This window comes from Hirundo rustica, chromosome 2, assembly GCF_015227805.2.
Source record: "Hirundo rustica isolate bHirRus1 chromosome 2, bHirRus1.pri.v3, whole genome shotgun sequence".
NCBI lineage: Eukaryota > Metazoa > Chordata > Aves > Passeriformes > Hirundinidae > Hirundo > Hirundo rustica.
In genome coordinates, this window is record NC_053451.1 from 2,288,729 (window position 1) to 2,302,788 (window position 14,060).

General features: G+C 43.8%; 1 long non-coding RNA gene across 1 annotated transcript; it reads left to right on the top strand.

Moving 5' to 3' along the window:
- The first annotated feature begins 270 nt into the window (after window positions 1-270).
- On the top strand, window positions 271-4,424 carry LOC120749277 (uncharacterized). Its single transcript, XR_005699601.1, has 3 exons — window positions 271-348; window positions 968-1,181; window positions 4,024-4,424. It is a non-coding gene; the product is annotated as an uncharacterized LOC120749277 (long non-coding RNA).
- Window positions 4,425-14,060: the final 9,636 nt, after the last annotated feature.

Below are 14,060 nucleotides of genomic sequence, written 5' to 3' on the forward strand. Positions count from 1 at the left end.
AAACCGGGGCTTGAAGCTGCATAGGTCAGTTTTAAACAGGATAAATACTCCTGGAAGCATTATTGAAGCTGCTGGAAACTACAGATGCAAGCACATCAAGGTTTTCAGGGTGTGACAACACCTTAGATTAGACCCACTGACAAAACTGGAATAAATAGGCACACAGCTGAAACCCTTCTCACCCAAAGGGGCTTGTGTATCTTAAATCTTATCTGATTTCTCCCACATATATGAACTACCCAACAGAGGATCACATTTCTCCCTAGAAACCTTCCCTCAGTAAGGAGAGACCGTCACATCTAAAGGACAGCTGCTGGTGGCACCAGTACAGCTCAAGGCCTGCCCCAGGTCTGAAGAACCACACAAGCTGTGTATTTGTAGCTCTTTTTCAGAAAGATGACTACAAATAAGGCCTCTGTCCTTCTTCTCTTGCAATGTTTTCAGTTACTGTCTCAGGGAAGAGAATCTCTCACCACAGGCACCATCTTGCCTCATTTGGGGGGGTCTGTGGTGAAGCTTTGTCTTCGTCGGCTCCCTTGTTAAATGTTACAGCGCCATGTGGTAGAGATCATCATTCTTAGCTGTCCAAACCCATTCTATAATTATCTGCAGAAAGACAATGCTATTGAGAACTGGCCTCATCAGCAAAGTCAGGGTCTGCGCCTCCTCCAGGAGGCAAAACAGTCTGAGGAGGACAAAGGCTGCTAGGTGTGGGTTTTGCTGGCTCTCAGGACTTCGGGAAGGGGTTTAGACAAGGTTTTTCTGGCTCTGAGATGTAAGCTCAGAGCTGCTATATCCCATATTGTTGTGCAGCACTCCCCAAGAGAATTTTACGTTTCTTTTGAGCTACCCTGAGAAGTATCAGACTGCCAAATGAAGGCACATTGGATTTTTGATCAATGGCTCATCCAAACAAGTGAGGTTCTCCTCTTTCTTTTCCTATAAACGTGCATGGATTTCTCCTCAGGTGGACTCGCAGAACTCAATATCGCATTGTGCCTAGACAAATGAAGGGGCAAAATGAGGATCTTCAGCTTCCTCCAGCACCAAAATACTTTGTGTTCTTGGAGAGCTCCACCAGCAGTCAGCAGCTCTGTGAAGCTGAGGGAAATCCTCCCAGGGCTGAATTCTTTACAAGCAAAACCTTAGGAGTCGGACCTGGCCTACTCTGTACTCCCCAGGTAAGTGCTGCTGGTATTTATTTTAGTTGGTTTCCAGCAGTATTCACATGGAGTTAATTATGAAGCCCACGCTGCTGTTAATTACAATCAAACCTAATCCTCTACAAGCAGTGCACCCAAAACATTACTCCATGAAACTACAGCTTTGCAGTTATTGCACTTCATTTTATGCAGTTTCCCTTATGCTACCCTGAATGCATTTTCATTCTCTGCCCAGGAGCATTCCAATCCCTCCAGTAGCAAACAATAAATGAATCTTAGGAGGCTCTAGTGTACTTAGGAGGCTATGGTGAACCTACGAAAAGAGGCAATTTATTTCTGAACTTGGCACTAGGCACAGTGTGCCTTGTAAATGTCAATTTGTGTATGCATGAGCATCTGACACTGCTCAGCAGCACACGGCTGGGGCCAAGAATTTGACTGACTCTGGCTGATTTGCAAGCCTAAAAATATTCTCTTTTATCAATACCCACCTTTTTGTGCTGACTGGTGTGCTAGCAAAACCCTAAGCAAGCAGTGGTTTCATGGGAGTGTGGGATGCCATAAACAGTGTGATGACACAGTTTGCACCGCCACATACTTTGATTATTCACTGTTTGCCTGTTCTAAATCTGCTGGAATCAGAGACATTTTAATCTCTTTTATTGTTTTGTCCTCATTTAGATGCAGCGCCCAAAGGGCCACTGGCAAGCAGAGATACAGCTAAATAAGTCAAATGCATTGTTTTTACTACTGTAGTTCTTACCATGGGCCCAATTCTCCTCCCATTGACGTCAGCAGTAAATCTTCCACTGGATTCAGGAAGAGCCAAAAATCTCTGGTCACACCCTGTTATGTTTTATACCGGCAGTACTGTGGGCTCCAGCTTCAAATTCTAGCTTTTATAACAATATGGGAAACACAGGGGACTTTAAAAGAGGGCTTGATGATAAATATGTGCAGTTAAGTGGTAAGAGGCTTTGTTTGTCGTTGGAGTGTGACAAAGGTTGGGTGCCAAAAGAAAATCTTCAGAAATACCAAGAAAAAATTCCAAGTTTCTAACTTTTCTTAGAACAATATGATAATAGTGCATATGATAAACCAGTAGAATACTTAAATGACACCCTAAATGTGCAGCTTGGATTTACCAGTTTTTCTATTTCATCAGTCCTTTTCATCTGGTCACTCTCAGTACTGCCTTATCACTTTTAATTTCACCCACTGAGCCTCTTAATTTCTCTCTTTAGCGTTCATGCTGCTCCCTTTTCCTAGTTCTCTCACCCTTTTTCCTTCATTTTTTCATACTTGTCTGCTCACTGCATTCCTTCTGTGTTTGCTGCCTCTCCAAGATGTCTCTGTTATGAACTCAGCCATTTAGAGCCACCCAGCTCTTCACAGCCCCCAAGCTTCTTCTCTCTCTTGTCAACATTCATACTTTTGCAAGGTCAAAATCACATACCGCTTTCAGGACTGCTCTTTCTCCCCCCAGTTTCTTGATTCAGCTTTGTTTCCCCTTCCTTAACACTTCTTTAACTATGCTGCCCATAAATTAATTGGCTTTCACAGACTGTCGAGGCCTGTGGGCCCGCTAGGGGCATTTCTGGGGCTATGCCTTGGAAGGATATCCCCACGACCTCAACCTCTCCTATGGATCCCCTGTTTAACTGACAGGCTGTCAGTCAAACCCAGGACCACACCCCCCTGTTGGCCCATTGGCCGTTACTTCCCCTTGCATGACCTTATATGGTCAGGTTTCCAGCAGTTTCTCTGTTCTTTGTAACCCCATTGGTTTGTACCCATGTCCGTTTACCCTCCTGCGTCCCTACTGGTCAATGAACACCCTTCTCCCACCCACACCTCTCAGTGATTGGTTGTTACTGTTAGCTCCACCCCCTTCTATCACATATAAGGCTGGGCCCCTCTAACTGTTGGTGCCTTTTGCCTCTGGTCTCGTGCGGTGCGGCCGCAATAAAGCCCTCTGGATTTCTATAATGGAGGCCCTTCCTGTTGTCAGCAAGTTACCTGTGGTGTGTGAGGGTGTGTGATTGCTGTACGTCTGCCTGGACCCCTTCTTCTGGGAGATGCTTTTGGGAGGCTGCAGCGAGTCACCACTGATCCACACTGCAACAAGCCCGAACAGGGCCCCGTGCCTCAGTTTCCCTGAAAGCGTCTCCAGCGGCTATAGCCGCTGGAAATTAAGCCGTGTTCAGAGCTCCAGTTCCCTGATGGATGACCCTGATTTTCTGGGGGAAATCCCGAAGCGGGTGACAGACAATTCTTCCTGTGGTTGAGAAGCTTGAGGACCAGCTGCACTGGCAGACTAGACTGTTCAGTTGACCTACTGGTGTGGTGGGTCATTTGTGGTGCAGGGCATTTTCCCATTTTAATCTCCAGGGGGGGTTTGAAAGCGAGAGGGGCTCTAAACTCACTGTCTTGAAGCGGGAAGTTTACATCCACGCTTGTTGCACCCTTGTTAATGGAAATGTTAAGTTTTCGAAGGGGAATTTGAAGACTCGTTCGCTGGGTTTTTAAGCACTTTCTGGGGGTTTCACGGGAATCAGTTTTGTCAGTTAGTTTCCAGGATGGTGTTGGGAGAAAAAAATGTGGTTTACAGTGTGAGGGAGACTTCTGGGTCAGGAAATTTTATCCTATTTTTCGTCCCATACATGAAGCGATTGAAGGGCTGGGGAAAAGTTTGGGGAATGTTAAAAGCTTGCTACCCCAGTTATTGCCCCAACTGTCGTGTCCCTCTCCTTGCGTCCCTTTGTCCTCCAAGGTGAGGCTGGAAGATGGAAACGACCAAAAGGCACAGGAGTGCTACCTGCCTTCTGTCACCTCCTGTCCTCCTCTCTCCCCTTCTCAGGATGGCCCTGCACTGCACCAACAGGCACCTTCTCCAACAGGAGAGTTCAGCCTGCCTTGCCTGAGGGACACTGCAGGCCACAGACCTGCACTGACCAGTCTCTCCTCTCTCTCCATTATTAAGTTAGGCTGCAAACCAGGGAAAAGGGAGATTGCATGAGTTTTGCACAGTGATACTTCAGTACTAGTCACACTTCAAACGCGTCACCTTCAAGGGATGACTCCAACAAGTAAACTGAGCCTACAAAAACCTTGGTCATGTCAAGAGATTTCAGATGCTGAGTGATGAAGAGTAAGACCATGTCGCACTTTTTGTGGGGCTGCCAACTGCAAGGGGACAGTCAGCAAGGTTACACTCAGCACATCCAACACCCCATTTTCCTGACAGACTACTCTGTGACACTGAGGAATAGGTATGTCCCTTGACAAAAAGCTGCAGAAACACCCCATTTTCCTGACAGACTACTCTGTGACACTGAGGAATAGGTATGTCCCTTGACAAAAAGCTGCAGAATCTACCCTCACAGGTATAAGGGCGTCATTGGTGGAAGTCGGCAGTCAGTGAAGGCAGGCTCCTTCAGCAGCAAGGCTGGACAAGATGCCTTTCAAAAGTCTTTTCCTGCCTGACCCATTCTGTGATCCTGGGATCTGCAAAAGCCAGAGGATGGAGGAAACCTACACTTAAAATGCTGTGCAATGTCCCTTGCCTTCAAAGAGCCAGCAAGTGAAACTTGCTGTGCCCAGACCAGAATAATCTCTGGGTTTTGAGGAGCAACATCCTGCAGATCAAAAAAAATCCCAATATCGCACAGACCAACCTGCTGCCTGGAAGGAAACGCTTCCAGGAAAACTACCTTTGAGACATGAATTTTGCAATTTCTGCGTGATCATCATCATGCTTTTAATGGGTCCCCTGGGAAACTCAACAGAATAAAGGTTATTTGGCATTATAGAAGTGTATGATGAGATGAGCAAACTTCGTTATTGCCATCCCATTCTTTGGACCACCCAATCTTAGCCTCTAAATTACATGTGACTGTGACTCTAACATGTAACAAGAGCTGCCCTTGTGCTCTAGCAAACAGATCTGTAAAAATCATGTATTCCTGCTGATATTAGAAGTCATAATACTTTTTTCTTCCTGAAGAAGATATTTATTCTTATTTGTGCCCCTTGTGAATACTGCAAAGCCACATCCATTAAGGAACAATGAGTTCTGCTCTGCATCGTTTCCATGTGTTCTGCTGTTCTGCATTGTGAGTTAATGGATTTCTGTTCTGCATCACGTATCAATATGTTCTAAATCCAAGACCATAATCCTGTCTCTCCAGACTGCCTCTGCAAGACAAGGAATGAAAAAGATTAACCAGAAACAGAATCTGAAGAATGTGTGCTTGCATAAATGCGATGCAAGACACGGTTTGGCTAGTGGGAAGTTATCGTGACAAGAAGTCGAGGGGATTGCAGCTTGAATTTCAAGATCAGAAGCCTGCAGAGCTGGAAGATGGACAAACGTGTCTTGTGGACTCAACAAAATGCTGTAAAAGCTGCTGTTGCATAGGCATGAAGCCATATCATGCCATATTTTTTGTGCTATTGCTCAGGGTATGACTCAGTAATGTAGAAGGCCTTTCAGCACGTATTTTGTATTTACTTTGCTTTCCCCTCTGGTAAAAGAACTCCAGAGAATGGAGGAAGAAAAACTCCAATTGTGCATGTAAGGTTTTAATTGCACTTTCAGGGTCAGGGAATAAATTCACACTTTCACAGTTGCAGGTCTTGGGGCAGAGATTTCTGAGTGGCTGAGCTTTTAGGACAGCAGCACATCTGAAAACCCACTGCAGATGGATACCAGCAGTGGGCAGAGCTGGAAAACTGCTTTTGAATGGGTCATATATAGCCTTACTACTGGCACAACATCAGCCCCATGAGAAAGTCAGAAAAATACACCAGAGTGTTAATAAAAGATGCAAAAATAATAGAAGAGAGGTCAAGCATTATCCCAAATGCTGCACTGACCCTGGGGCCAGCTCTTCCATTAGGGACACTTCAGTTTTATTTCAGTGAGGGGTGGAAGAAATAAATATTTATTTGTATTATTTACATCCCTTTTTTTCTTGAAGAAAACAGTAGGAAACCAGAATAGACACCCTTCAGCTTATGGCAACTGCAGGCAGACTATAAATGGCAGTAAACATTGAGTTAGGGGGCTTAGTCAGGAGATTTTATGGCAGATGCTCAGAGCAAGAGACATTCCAAATCCTTCACAGTCCTGGAGACGTGGAGTTCCCAGCTTCCACCCTGAGAGCAAAGATTTGCTGTTTTTTACAAGCTAATCAAAGCATGGTAATTTTTTATATGGATAGCACAGCAATAGGGTAAATTATGTGGAGGTTTTCTTCTCCAAGTAACCACAAATTGCTACACACTACGAGTAACCGCAAATTGTAAGTGCCATTTGCAAGTACTTACAGTACCAGGAGTTCCTTAGACTAAAGAGCGCTTAAATATTGAGTCATACACGCTCAAAAATCATCTTTTGCAAAAAAGGAAAAGTAGTTTTTGGACTCAGCCTACAGACACTGAATGTTTTATTATACTTTAATCAAAGCCCAATTAGTCACAAGATAAATTTAAACAGACTTCAGCAATAAAATGTCTGTCTCAGGCTTGTCTTATGCAACTCAAGAGCAAAAGAATAAGGGTTTTTAAAATGGAAAACAGTTTTGTTTGAGTTAAAGAACATTTATAAAATCAGCTGCCAAATCACAGTCTTTGCAAAGGAAAAATATTTTAATTGGCTTTCAAATTTTTCCTGATGAGGCAAATCTGTTATCTTTTCCATCTGTGCACCTAAAAGCATCCTCTGGCTAGAAGGAGTTCTTCAGGTACTATGTTAGTGCTGTCATTATTATTCTTAGCATAATATCTGGACTGTTGTGGTAGATCTATAAAATGTTTTCCTGATGGCACACAAATCTTGTCAGCGAATGCACTCCAGCCTGCTCTCAGCTGGTGCGTAGTAAAGATAAATAACTAAAGAATTCTCCATGTGACTTCACACAATATCCTTGGTAAACTATTTATTATGTCTGGGGCTATACAATGCCCTGTCTCCCACTCTCCACTTTGCACAATTTAGTGATTAATAGTTAAAAAAGGCAAAACCCCTGCCAGTTTGAACAAAAAGTCCTGGGGACTTGATACAGCTGGGCATGGATCCAAATAGGAGGAGACGCCAGTAAACCAGTGCAGAACGTTACTGATCTGCTCCAGCCATGAGAGATCAGGATTTCAGCTTGGACAAACTACACAGAGTCAAACACGGTCAGCAGCCAGCTCAGGAGTCCTCAGGATGTCCCTGGATGTTGATGGTCCACATCTGGTCCAGTGTCACAGCTTGTTCCGAGGAAGCCCTGTGATGGTAGGGGGGGGATATTGTACTCACAGGGGACCCCTGCCCTGGGTGCTCCTTTGTGTCCCTGTGTGTCCCTCTGTGCAGGACAGAGCAGGGCCAGGCTCTGCTCCAGGCCCAGCCATGGCACCAGAGTCACGGGCAGGGGCTGATCCTGCAATTCCCCTGCACAGGAGGCAGAGCTTCTGCCCTGGGCAGTGCCCAGCCCTGAGCAGAGACCAGAGAGGTGTGGAGTATTATCCCTCACTGGGAATATTCCAGAGCCATCTGGACACACTGCTGTGCCCTGTGCCCTGGGATGGCCCTGCCTGAGCAGGGAGGTGGCACCAGTGACCCACTGTGGTCCCTTCCAGCCTGAGCCATCCTGGAATTCTGTAGGCAACATTTTCCAGGGCCCCAATTCCACAAAAAGACTTTACACGTGGTTAATAGGAGTTTGCTGTAGGTTCCTTTGTGCAACCCAAGGCAAAGCTGGCCAGCTGTGATGTGGAATATACTCTCTCTTCAGCAGGAGACATTTGATAAACTGCAGACAAGGTCTAGGGCCCTACATCTGCAGGGTTTTCTTTAACCAGTGTGAGAGGAACGCTTCATTTGCGAGAACAAACACTCTTCTTTTCGCACATATAAGTGAAATATGGAACTTCTTTGCAGTGTTTCACATGCAAATGAGACGTGGGCCAGAATTCTTGCAGAACAGAATCATAATTCAGAGTTATTGAGATTGGCCAGAAAAATCTTATGACTGGCACTTAGGACTGGCACTTCCTAAACCAGGTGCTTAATTTTGCAACTTGATGCCTCAGGATTTTTATAAATATCAGGAATTGCTTTAAGGAGCTTGTTTAGTTGATTTGGAATTTTTTCTATTTTCATAAGAAAAGTGAAATATAAACTGCTTTCTGCAGAAATTCCTGCCTGTTCAGCAGCTCTTAATTCTAGACTCACCTAGATACATCCTGGTTTCAAATTTGTTTCTTTCACCAATCTTGAAACCAAGCCTGGCTGAGAAAGCCCAACACAACTTCATCTTTTGTTATGCAGTATCCCACCCCAGCCCATGACAGTGCAGAGATACCACAGCACTCTGAGAAAGCAGTGCAATGTACAGAAACGGAGAAAAGCAGTGTTGGAATGATGAGAAGAGCAGGCAACTCTCCAAAGACAGGAAAAGGAATAACTGAAAGGACACTAATGCAAGTACAATCTTTCCCACAAGACAGAGCTCAAAACCAGAACAAGTAAAGGTTCTTTATGCTGGAAAGTCCTGTTCTGCAAATTCTGTTGTGATTTTATGATCTGCTGTTCAGGGGCTGTCAATCTCTTGTTGACAAGGTTGACAAGAGGTAGGTTGACAAGAAAAAAGGACAAGGGATGAAGTAGAGAGGGAAGAGCAAGGATAAAAAATTAGAAGAAAGGTCACTCCAAGGAGCTGGGTGTGCACGTGGGACTGCAGAAATCAGCAAGCAGAGCAGCACAGGAGGCACAAATCACAGCCACTGATGCTGTGGCCCCCATTGGTGCCTCGATGAAAGGGAGGTGGCACCAGTGCTGCCAACAAGTCTATCTCCCCAAGTTCCACAACTTACTCCTTTGTTTTCTTGGCTCCTACCAGAGCTGATACAGATAGGTGCATTGTGCTGCAATTCTGCTGAAATTTCCACAAAAAAACCTTCTGGGACTTTTTGGAAAACAAATGACAGAACTTCATGTTCAACGCAACTCATGCCATGCTGGCTTCTGAGTCTTCACTTTTTTACTGAACTGAACGCTCCAGTACAATCCCTTTAACCATGTAATGAACCTCCTAGAAAAAAAGCCAGCTTTCCTCTTTGTACAGCACTTGGGAGGCAAGTTCACACTCCACCTGAAACAAGCGGCATCAGTGTCCCCTCGCTTCAGGAGACTGAAATTTGCCTCCTGTACATCCATCTGCACATAAACATGTGTGGTTTGGCCCTGATCAAGGTCTGGAGAGAACCTTTCCCCCCAGCAAAAACCCAGATCAGCTCTACTTAGAAATATGTGGATGAAGCACTCTAAAGGCTGGATAAACAAAAATATTCTTACAGATTTGAGGCAGGATGACTTGGCAACATATTTTTGGAGGAATTTAAATCTTCAGTTGCTCCGGGAATTCCTACAGCACTACCAATTAAATCTACAAGTCAATAAATAGCAAACTGTGCCTGTTAATTGAAGACTACAGGCCGCTCTCTTCACTCTAAAGGGTTGCACAAAACCATTTTGCTTTGGATATTTTTTCGAAGCTTATTTTCCAAGATAAGCAATCAGCTGTTAGCAAATCCAAACAGCACTTTCAAATAAGATTGAAGAAAAGCAAAGATACTCTTTTGTTAAATAGTAAAACAATGCCCAACCGTGGAGAAGAGAGCCACTACTTTAAATAAATGCAGTAATTAAGGTGGAATCGTAGAATGGGGTCCTGGGCTCCCAGAGCACACAGCCAGGGCTCCATATCCAGCTTCTCATCCACCTGCAGATATTTTGAGTTACCCATTTTAAAACAGAGTGAACCCTCCATTTATTTTAAATTAGCATTGTTACTTCAGCTTCTCTTAAATTCTTGGGGGTTTTCTCCTGAGTTTAATGAGCTTAGCAGTGCTTTTACAGAGTAAGTGTTTAACATGTGCTGACCATACAACCGGCAGGATAATTTCCACTGGAGAAAATGATTTCAAGCTCCATAAATCAGAAGCGAATTTACAATGTTCTCCTCTAATTGCTGGGAATAGTTTGAACGCAAGGGGAGAACAAAAATATAATAAAATAAAAAGCATGTTTTAGTATATTGCAAACAAAAGAATCTACTGTATTATTGTAGTGACATCAATTCACTCTCTACCGAGTACCAGGGGAGTCCTAAATTCAGATGTCGCATGTGGTAATTACTGCAAGCTCACTGAGCCAATTGGGTAAAAAGGAATAGGAAAATAAGGAAGAGCCTCTTACAGCACACTTGCACAACCCAAATGTCCAGATCAGAAATAAAATTATCAGACTTCTTACAGCCTGTCAGGAATTCTTCCCTATAAGAATGCATGTAAAAGTGCTATAAAGGTGAAGGCTGCTGGGATTTCAAGAGATCCGTGAAGAATGTCTCCTGTAAGGCCAAGACAGACTACAAAATAAATGCATGCATGGGAATTAAAAATCTGCTGAAGCAGCACAGCATCACTGGAATAGGTACAACCACCCATCTTAAAACAATAATTGCATCTGGAAGCTTAACCAGAAGTTAATCTTTAAACCCCAGATAAGCCTGATTGTAATATGAGAAAAATAAATCTTCAGGCCAGGAGTGTGGTGGAGAAATAAATCTCAATTTCTTACAGGTGTTAAAAATCAAAATAACATTCAGCATCCAAGGCTTTTGTTTGGAATTCCATCACGGGCCAAAGCTTTGCATTTTTTATGGATTCATTTATAACTCATTTTGCAATCACTTGCTGCACGCCACATGCAGCGTTCTGTGAAATCAGCTAACTAATTACACAGTGCTGAACTGGACATACCCAGACCCAGCACAAAATAAAATTCCTACTGCTCTCCTCATTTGAAAGTCAAGTTTGGAAAAGAGAGAGGGGAGACAGCAAACCTGCATTTCTGGGAGACATCAGGGGACTTTGAAGCACACATCTAGAGCTTCCACATGTGAAGATGCAAAGCCTGCCTGCTTTTTTGGGGTATCTTAATGATGTCATCAGTGCCTCAGAGGTCCCACAGCAAAAACATTGCCTGGTGGAGCATGGCTGGCAGGATGTGTTTATAAGGAAGTGGAATATGAGGCTGAAGTGGGTGCTGGACATCAGGATCCATGACAGAAATATGGGGGGGGTTTGCACAGTGCTTGCGTTCTCCCGGCTCCTCTCTGCCTCTGACCGGTGCAGTTATGTCCTCTCAAAAAGGCCAATGAATCTTCCTGAAACTCCTCTGTCTGCTGCTAGGACAGGATGCACTAGAACCACACTGGTTTCCTAGGCACCTGGATGATGAAAAGAAATTTTCCAGAAACTGGAGGAGGATGCTGGAAGCATAAGACCCAATGTCAGCTGGCAAAGGTGACGGCGAGCAATGTGTCTCTAGGGAATGCAGCATCACAAAGCTGCGGTATCAGACAGAGCTGAGAGGAGCAAGAAGATCAGGAAAATGCCTTGTGACTTGGCAACTGCAGTTCATAACGTTTGTGCTCAAAACTGTCTGCCCATTTGCCAAAAATCCATCTAAGAAAAAAACCCAGCCTGGCTCTTTTGCCTCGGTGACGATCAGTCCTCTGACGGGATGTGGGGAGGGAGGGGGAACGTCAGAGCCATTTAAGGAGTGAATTGTGTGAGGAATACACATGGGAAAAAGCAAATGGAAACTGCTGAGAGAGTGGGGGCATACTGGTCCCTACTGGTCCTGTCTCTGAGGCAGCAGAGGCAGTGCCATAGCAGGGCAGTGCATAATTTCCATAAATTCATGATACTTTACGCATCAATATAATGTGGTGAAAAGCATCCCTGGCCATGGCAGGGGGGTTGGAACCAGATGATATTTAAGGTTTTTTCCAGCCCAAACCATCCTGTGATTTTATCATTGTATGATAACTTCAGCTGCTAGAAGATATAATTGCAGTGATTAGGCTTGTAACAAGTGCAGTTGTCTTTTAAGGGACAGGGATAATTCTCTGGGTAAATTCACCATTTTTACCTGTCATGTATTCTCTGTTCAGATGTTCTGCCAAACAAAGCATCAGCCTGCCTGGTGGTACAGTTTGAGGATGTGTGGGTTATTGCACCAGCTTAAAGGCCAAAACTATTCAAGGGATAATATCTATGTATTGTGCAGAAGAACGGGACAATGCCTGTGGGAAATACCTGTTGAATCTGGACTTCTGTGCCTTGCAATGCACCAATTTTTGCTTCAGAAAAAAACCCCCAGGTATGTGATCATGTAATTCTACATTGCGTCTTTTCTTCTTATTATTTAGAATTATTTAATGGAAACTCATTGGCACAGCTTTTCAGTCATCGCTAATGAGCACAACTGCAGTGGGCTGTAAATAAAGAATCACATTTAAGACATGAAAGGAAACAAACTTGTTCTTGTGACTTCAAAACGTCAGTTTCCTTTTTTCTTCTAAACATGAACAAGTTCTTACCTATTAATCAGTATGTGTGATGCTTGAGGCTCCTTAAAGCATGTGCCCTTTTGGTTTGTCTGGCCATTAATATTGCCATTAATCAGGAAACTCTACTGTAAAAGACACCCAAGATAATTTCTTCCTTTAAATTTCAGGAAAAATCTCACTAGCACTTACTCTTCTTCAGACAGGGAATCACCATGAACTATAAAAATCCATAGAAGGGACTTATTTAAAGAATAATTCTAGTAGTATTGGTTTGCTGATACTAAGATGTGAGTGAAAACACAAAGTCATTTCCAGGGCATAGTAGGAGTTAAAATATGCCTTCCTCTAGCAAGTGACAGCTGTAAGTTGTCTCAAGTCTTGAAGGGACAAACTGAAATTCATCCATTAATGTCTAAATGTTAACATTTTTTTCAAAGGTTCCAGCTAAGTTAACATGTGTTACTTGTCTGTTTCCCTTCCACGGAACTCATTCTGTGAGTGCTGAGATCCATGTCCCAGCACTGGGAACCAGAACCACCAACAATTGCCCAGTCACAAGATCCTTTTTCACAATTTCATGCTCTGTTTTACTGGGCATTTGAAAGGGCCTGTAAAGTGCTAGCTCTCTTGTAGGTGCAATGCTCAGATAAAAACAGCCTGGATGTTAAAACAACTGAGAAATTGTTGAGTTTTCCCCCATTCACCATTAACACTTGCTCAGGAAAAAGCTGAGCTCCCTTCACTGAAGACTGCAGGAACAGGATTCCCAATATCTGACACTGTGAAGCAGTAAAAGTTGTTTCACACTCACCTATCCTAACTGTTATGTGGGTAAACCATATTCAGTAGAAATTAACTTTTCTAATCTATTTAAAGAGGGAAATATTCTGTACCATCAGAGCTGTCAGAACTTCTAGGGGTGGGGGATAAGCCAGGTGCTGTGGGGAGAGGGAACAAAAGCAAGGGGGTAAGTCCCATACCGTGAAGGAATTCTCTCTCTATCCACTTCAATGTGGCTAAAGCTGGCCTTTCTCGATTAAAAACAATCAGGTTGTGCAATCCTTGGGCTCTGTGGCTCTTGGAACACGGGATGCATGAGGGGCAGGAGGATTCTGAGCTCTAGCTGGTCAAATCAAGCACCACTGTTTCCTGTTACAAGAGCACCTTCTACTGCCCGTGCTGTGCCATTGTGTCAGGAATGCTGCAGCTTAACACAGCTCCCTCTGCCCTCCTAAAAAATGTTAAACGATGATCTCATGTATAGCCTGGCAAAGGAAATTATGCAGATTTCAGACTACTTGTGTTTTCAAAACTATTCTCTGAGCTTCAGTTCAAAATCTCATACATTTCTATGCCTATACTCTGTGACCCACACAGATGCTTTCCCTGTGTTTTCCCTGCACTTATGTTGAATTTCTAGGTTTTATTTCAGTTCAGACATAACTGTTGGGACTGCTTCCAATTTTGCTGGAGTGGAGGATCACATAGC